Source organism: Scomber scombrus, chromosome 21 (genome assembly GCF_963691925.1).
Source record: "Scomber scombrus chromosome 21, fScoSco1.1, whole genome shotgun sequence".
NCBI lineage: Eukaryota > Metazoa > Chordata > Actinopteri > Scombriformes > Scombridae > Scomber > Scomber scombrus.
In genome coordinates, this window is record NC_084990.1 from 12,587,969 (window position 1) to 12,595,422 (window position 7,454).

Genomic DNA, 7,454 nt, shown 5'->3' on the forward strand with positions numbered 1-7,454 from the left:
CGAAGGTGGGACTGGGAGTGGGAACTGCAGGAAATGCAACACCTAGGACGGGAGAGCAAAAATATAGAGGCAAAAAAACAGACAAACAGGTGAGTGATGAACCTGGGTTTCAGTGTTGTCTTTATTGTCTATGCATTATGATTTTGGGATGGTCTTCCTAGTTTTACCTTCTGGCTGTACTTGTCCGTTTATGTAGCCCACATTTTCTAAAAGTGACAACAGCTGAATGAATGCACTGGAGGCAGAACAGACAACTATACATATGGAAAAAAACTTGCTATACTTACCATATCTATCAATCGCCATCCCTTCACCTTCAACTGCAATTGCAGGAGTTGGCATTTCTCCCTTCCCTAAGAGATTAAAAGACAAAAAACAATATAAGAAGTTCATATTGGGGTCGACAGTATATTTATGTTGTGAATCTCTCAAAAAGAAACCTCTTTCCCTAATGGGACACAGACCATACGATTTTCCAGCTGTATCTGGTTTAAGAGGCAGGGGCTCATAAGGTAAACCAGCTGCATCTGTTTAATATAAAAAAAAGATACATTTACACTTTGTTTGTGTATTTCTAATCTGACTATTTGGATAACTGAGCGGCAATAATGACAAAATACCATATTCTCCACCAGATTTGCCTGGAGATGCATATTCAAGGGGCTGCGGCTGATACGGTCCTTGGTTATCTGTTGAGAGATTTAAGTAAAACTATTTAGTAAACACAGTAAAAAATATAGAGAAAAATAATTATTCATCTGAAATAAGCATGTACCATATTTCCCAGAAGATTTAGCTCCACCGCCAAAACCAAGAGTTTGTGGTGCATAAGGAACTTCACCGCCACCTTAGGAACCACATAGAGATGAGTTAGACCAAATAAATAAACAATGAGATATAGAGGGTATAGTTGTCATGTTTGCTGAGTCTCACCGTATTTTCCCGTCACTTTCCCAGTATGTCCAAGTCCAAGAGGCTCAGGCTGATATTGTGATGTAGCCATACCTTCGAAATAAAGATAAATAAATAAGTGAAACACAATAAAATAAATGCATACATGCATATATTTACACTGGGTACAGCTGCTCTCTAATAAATCTTAACATGCTGCACTTTTTGTATTTCCTTTATTTTTCATAATTCACATTTTTATGGATAAGATAATGGATTTTTAAATTCTTTTACCATATTTGCCAGTAGACTTGGCTTCAGGGCTTAGTCCAACTGGTTGAACTTCATAAGGCATTCTTCCATAACCTGTTAAAGAAGAGCAATCATAAAAGGCTATTGAAGAAACTTTTACATGATCATGACTGAGATTTTATGTGTGCATAACAACAGAGCTAATTACTCACCATATTTGCCAGGTGCATTTCCATTATTGCCAAGACCAAGAAGTTGCCCGCCATTTGGGAGGCCACCATATCCTGAGCAGAGAGGGGGGGAATGATCATCTGACCTCTCAAGATATTATCTCAGTCTACTGTAGGCTGTGGATTTAATGTAATCTACCTATCTTTATTTCCAGAATATCAAAACTATTAGTCACAGCCAAAGCACTTTTGTCCCATTACACTAACCGTATTTTGCAGGTGCAGGATCCCCTCCCATACTGGCACCAAGACCACCTGCAAGGGTGTTGAATTATTATAATCTAAATTTAGACACAAGAAGTGCCTTGCATTGACACATACCAGGATTAGCAACTTGCCTCTTTGGACAAACGCACTAAAAAGTCAATGATACTGCACAATATTATGAGATGGAAGATTTGAAATAAGACCAATATGTTCTCACCGTATTTTCCAGATGATTTCCCATCACCAGCAGGCCCATAGGGGTTTCCACCAAAACCTGGATAGAAGTGAGATAAACAGTTCAGAACCGGAAAAAATACTGGACACTCATGGACTCATTAGGCTGTACATACATGCTTGTATTGATTCTTAGTGGGTTACAATAACACTTAATAGCAGATGCTTTGGCATTTAATACACATGCAATATAAAAATGCAGTGTTAAGATATTTATGCAGTATCTAAATAAACTGCAATAATAATATAGACATACCATAATTCCCTGCACCATTATTTCCTGTATTGAGTGGGTTGCCACCAAATTGCAACCCCCCAATGCCTGAATACAGGTGAGAAAGGCAGTAACACAACAAAGAACAATGTTAACAATGAAAAATTAACCTTCATTTAGGAGTTTAAGATTGCAAGAGTTCTGTCTGTGCATCAAAGTGAGACAGAATTATATTAACCATAAACTCATAAAGCCATAAATAAAAAAAATTTCCTTTCAAAGCTACATTTTCATGGAGTGATAAACAATGCCCAACAAGGACTCACCATACTTGGCGTTTGATTTCTCTGCACCCATCCCAAGAGTCTGGCCACCAAAAGGCAAGCCCCCCATTCCTGTAACATCGGAAAAAACAAAGCTTATGGTTCTAGCATGTCGGAAAACTGTTTCTCAAATGCGGTGTACGTTATTTTTTTACTTGACAGGGTTTATTTAAAAAAAAAAGTTTTATGGTGTTAATGAAGATTTCAATTAATGAATGTTATTAAAGTTATACATACCACCATACATGCTGCCTAATTTTCCATTTGGACCAAAACCAGGCTCAAATTGACTCATTCCTGTATGAAAAGACAGGCGATTTTGTGTATCATAACTGCTGACTTTACTACGTTTATGCTGCTAACATGCACATAGTTTTCAGACCATGACATCTCAGAAATCACCATAAATCATAAAAAACCTGTTAAACTCTTTAAATCATGGCCTGGTCTTACCGTCTAATCCAGCAGGAACCACTGGAGCTCCATTGTAAGGAACCTGTTTGCCGCCACCTGTAGCAATACAATAATGTAACACTGTTACACTATCCAGTCATTGTAGATCTAAAAAGTGTATGATAGTGAATCCTCACTGGCCACCCATGTCATACCTAATTTGCCATCAGCAGTAGGTACACCTTGGCCAAGACCTGAAAAAAAGGAGAAATGTTGACTTCTGCTGTAATTTACACAAAAGGCAGTAGTTTCTAAACATTTACTAGTAGTCTAGCCAACCAATATTCCTTTTTTCTTCTCTGTCAGAAAAAGCAGAACACATAATACTACTTACTTGCATAGTCAGGCTGTACACCAGCACCATAGCCATTTCCATACCCTGCAAAAAAGACATCAGAAACTACATCAGTATACAGAACAGACTGGTAGGCCGAGTTTAATGGTCTGCAATAACACATGGATTCAGTACTTAAACAAAATTAATGTTAACATTGAAGCCTACCTGATTTAGACTTTCCTGCCTGACCCAAACCGGCATTTCCTGAAAAAAAAGTCAGAATTTAAGTAAAACTCTATAAACTGGAAATGACCAAATTCAGTGTCAGTTTACAATGCTACTGTAGGTCTTATACAGGTTGAATTAAGTTAATTCATTATTTTTTGAAAGCACACCTCCATAGGAATTTCCATTTCCATATCCAGCACCAAGATAAGCTCCTTGTTCATAACCTGAGAGGAAACAGAACAATTATTAAAATACATCCCACTCTTTAAATGATAATTATCCCTATGTCCTTTTAAAGTTGTTATTGGTGCAATTAATTGCTTTCAGCTAATTAGACATTTTCACTCACCAGGTTGTATAGGTTCCCCTGCATAAGGATATACAGGATAGCCTGCAGACAGAAAACCAAAAGTACCTCTATGAATCACATCACTAATCACTAATTTTAGTGAGTGTGAATGAGTAAACCAAAAACGAAAACAGATCATATAAGGCTGAACACACTGAGCACATACTTTACTGTATGTGTTGTAGTGGAGAAATAATATTCATTATATCTATATGCATTTCAGTATTCTGTTAAACTGTGTTAGGCTTTGTTAGCTTGTGTATCTTTCTCATAGTGTGGGAAAGTGCTGTGTACCGGACTCCCACTAAGGCACTGATAAGACACCACCGAGAAGGCCTCGTTATGTATCAGAAGAAGGCCTTGTTATGTATCAGGAGAATGGGCTGATTCTCAGAGAGGTGTGGGATGAGCCCGAAAGATATTATAACTTTGGTTCTGTTTCTTTACAGTTCAGTTCAGTTCAGTTCTGTTCTCTGTACCTTACGTGTGCTGTGTGCTGAACTCATCTTGTACAAGATATAAATATATTAAAATACTAGTTTGTGATCTAAATTCGTTTACTGGACTCATGATTTTCTCTGTCACCCTTAATTAAGGAAATCTCCACAACAAAACCTGGTGTCAGAAGTGGGATCGCTTGCGAGTTCGCCAGAGTCTAGCGTGTCAGTCGGGGACCCCGGGACCGGGTGTAACACACCTTCCTCTACCTCTGCTAGAAAAAAAGTCTGAGACGAGAGGACCGACGGCCGTGACGGACATTGGTCAACTCCACAGTGATCCCCGAACGAGGAACAATTTCCCTCTAAACTGGGTGAGATGTTGAAATTCTGATTTCAGTAACTTTAAAGGGAAAAAGAAAAGAAAAGAAAAAAAAAAAAAAAAAGGTTTTAATTTTGTACCACTGGGACATACCACTAAACCTGTCTATTCTGTAGTGTCATGTTTTAGGGGGAAGATAAGGTATTAAAAGTCCTTTGACTCCTTAAAGGTACCGTATATAGTACGGCGGCTTTTATCTTTGATTGTGCCGAAGAAACAGATCCAGGATTCGTAGTGACGACTACGTCTAAAGACAAAGATTAGCTAATCATGGGGAATAAAGTCCAGTGAGCCAGAAGGCCATCTGGTAGAATACATGATAAGGGTCTATGGAAAGGATAGTGTTAAGTGGTTGTCCGTGTGGTCGAAAAAATTTGGATTTCCAGAAGGAGGATCGTTTAGTAAGAGACAATTACAGAATCTAAGAGGAAAATTAGAACAAAAAAGGAGTAAGAAATTGGAGAAGAAAAAGAAAATTGATTCACAATGGTTGAAAGACAGAGGAAAATGAAAAATGTTTAGAGATGTGGGAGAAGGAATCTGAGAAAAGAGAAAACAAACAATTGGCAAAAACGATTGTTAAATGTAATGTTGAAGGGGAAGATGTGAGCGGAAAGAAAAAGAAAAAACCTAAGACTTCTGTGTATCCCTCATTCACAGGACACGGTTGCTCTCTCCTCGGCTCTCCTCCTCCAGCTCGAGCAGCACCACCCCCACCATATCCCATCGGAGCAGCAGGAGCGGAGGTTCCATCCGATGAAGGCGAGGGGCCCTCAGCAGCATACTCTCTCCCTCCTGATTCAAACCTCAATCCTGATGGAGAGGCAAAGACAGAAGGGGCACAAGGGGAGGATGAAGAAAGAGAAAGCTCTCTCCAGGTTGCTCTCCCGCCAAGTCCAAGAACACTGCGCAGCGGTACCACACTGAATCCAAGACAAAAAATACAAGAGGTACCCCAGATGCCCATGGTCCAAGTAATGGGAACAGACGGCCCTGCACTCGTTTTCCGCCCATGGACAGATGAGGACATGAAACAAGCAATGTCCCATCTCCCTGATCACAGATTATCAGGCACGTTGTTCGCTCAAGAACTGATGAACTTTTGCAAAGAATTTTACCCAACTATGTCAGAGTTACGCAGACTGCTAACTATGAAAATGGGTTCCACTGACTTTGCCATGATAAAGGAGAAAACAATGGGCGAGGAACGTGTGGTGAACCCGAATTGGGACGATGCTGGAAACGCAGCATACAGATTCAAGATTGTGGAGCTGAGTGATGTGATAAAGATAAAGTTTCCTACCAGGGTAAACATACAGAAAATATCTGATTGCCAACAGAGAGTGGGTGAATCAGCGGCAGACTACTATCAGAGACTTTTCATTGTGTTCAACGAAAACTGTGGCATTGAAGAGCCAAGCGACACAACGAATATGTTTTCATGGGAAACTCATCTGATATTTCGTAAAGGGCCTCCATCCTGATCTCAGGAGAGTGACTGTAAAAAATTGTGTTGGTATCTTTGACGGTGCTAGACTAACAGAAGTGCTGCGGCATGCTAAACACACAGAGAAGTGTTTGGCTGAAACAGCTGAGAAGACTGAGAAGAAAAACAAAGATACACAGCAGAGAGCTCAACTGACCATGCTTCAGGCTTTCACTCAGTTACAGCCTCATGGGCAGCAAAGACACCACTCTAATGGTAACCATGGCAGAGGACGTGGACGCGGTGGCAAAGGACGTGGAGGCAATCGTCCATGGATAGGCAGAGATCAATGTTACCTCTGCAGACAGACTGGGCACTGGGCCAAGGAGTGTCCAAACAAGGACAATTCGGCCAGCGCATCCCGAGGGCAGAGCGACTGAGAGGAGGGGGCAGAGGAGACAGCTGCTGAGTCTGAGAATGGTCAACATCAACATCAGGAAAGTATAAACACAAACTCAACATTTAGACAATTACAGTTGTCAGAAATAGTCCAAGCTATCAAAATGATTGAACAAAAAGCCTTACCACCAATTGAGACTTATGCTAAATATAACTCTGCCTCATATCTAACTATGCCAAAGTTAAAGATGATGGTTGCAGGAAAAGAAATTGAGTTTTTGGTGGATTCAGGAGCTACTCATTCTGTTGTTAAACGTTCAGACAGACTGGGCACGGAATGTTAAACAAAGTGGAAGATTTGTTTATTCTTTGGGGGCAGCGGGGGTAACAGTGAAGGAGCATTTCACCGTTCCACTCTCTGTGACTCACCAATTAGGCACAAATAGCGAAGTAAATGTGAAATTTTTGTGGTCTCCATGCTGTCCTATTAATTTGTTAGGCAGAGATTTGATGTGTGATCTAGGCATTTGTTTGATTTCAACACCAGACGGCATTAAAATTGTGCAACTGACTGACTTAATGCAAGGAAATATAACTTTGACATATGAAACTGGCAGGATTGAAGAGAAACTCCCTCTGCCTTTGTATGTCTATCAGTGGTGGTTGTTACCTCCTGTGTCAGAAATACTGTTGAAATTTAGTCATGATGTCATGAAACCACAGATGGACTTCATGAAATTAACTAAATTGTATTGTTCGGCTCATGTTTCAGATGGCCCTGACGAAGACTACGCAGAGCAGTTTCTCTCCGATCCTAACCTGTCTGACAGACTGCAGTTACACACACTGTATTGGAATGTCTCATTCTGCGCAGCGACTGTGTCTCTCTCTCTCACACAATTACCTTTCTTTCAGATCTCTGACTCTCATCCACATGTATCACTAGCTAAACCACACCAGGCTCAGTGGTGTGATCTTGGTCCATTTGTGAAACATTGTTTGGAAATTTTTGATTGGGTGCCAACATCTGACGAAGGAGTCTATTTCTCTCCTGTCTCAGGATGTTTTTCTAAACATGTTGGTGATACTGTGTCTGCCACACGATCACTGTATGTTCTTCCGGGTACAGACATATCAGCTGAGCAGACTGTC

General features: G+C 40.3%; 4 long non-coding RNA genes across 4 annotated transcripts; all 4 read right to left on the reverse strand.

Moving 5' to 3' along the window:
• LOC134003916 (uncharacterized) lies at window positions 1–306 on the reverse strand. Its single transcript, XR_009927660.1, has 3 exons — window positions 288–306; window positions 168–206; window positions 1–42 (listed from the first exon to the last, which is right to left on the reverse strand). It is a non-coding gene; the product is annotated as an uncharacterized LOC134003916 (long non-coding RNA).
• Window positions 307–511: 205 nt separating this feature from the next.
• LOC134003917 (uncharacterized) lies at window positions 512–790 on the reverse strand. The gene is made up of 3 exons (XR_009927661.1): window positions 776–790; window positions 621–689; window positions 512–527 (listed from the first exon to the last, which is right to left on the reverse strand). It is a non-coding gene; the product is annotated as an uncharacterized LOC134003917 (long non-coding RNA).
• A 577-nt stretch (window positions 791–1,367) lies between these two features.
• Window positions 1,368–1,826, reverse strand: LOC134003913 (uncharacterized). The gene is made up of 3 exons (XR_009927657.1): window positions 1,798–1,826; window positions 1,581–1,628; window positions 1,368–1,427 (listed from the first exon to the last, which is right to left on the reverse strand). It is a non-coding gene; the product is annotated as an uncharacterized LOC134003913 (long non-coding RNA).
• Window positions 1,827–2,958: 1,132 nt separating this feature from the next.
• On the reverse strand, window positions 2,959–3,499 carry LOC134003914 (uncharacterized). Its single transcript, XR_009927658.1, has 4 exons — window positions 3,477–3,499; window positions 3,307–3,345; window positions 3,139–3,183; window positions 2,959–2,998 (listed from the first exon to the last, which is right to left on the reverse strand). It is a non-coding gene; the product is annotated as an uncharacterized LOC134003914 (long non-coding RNA).
• Between the last annotated feature and the right edge of the window lie 3,955 nt (window positions 3,500–7,454).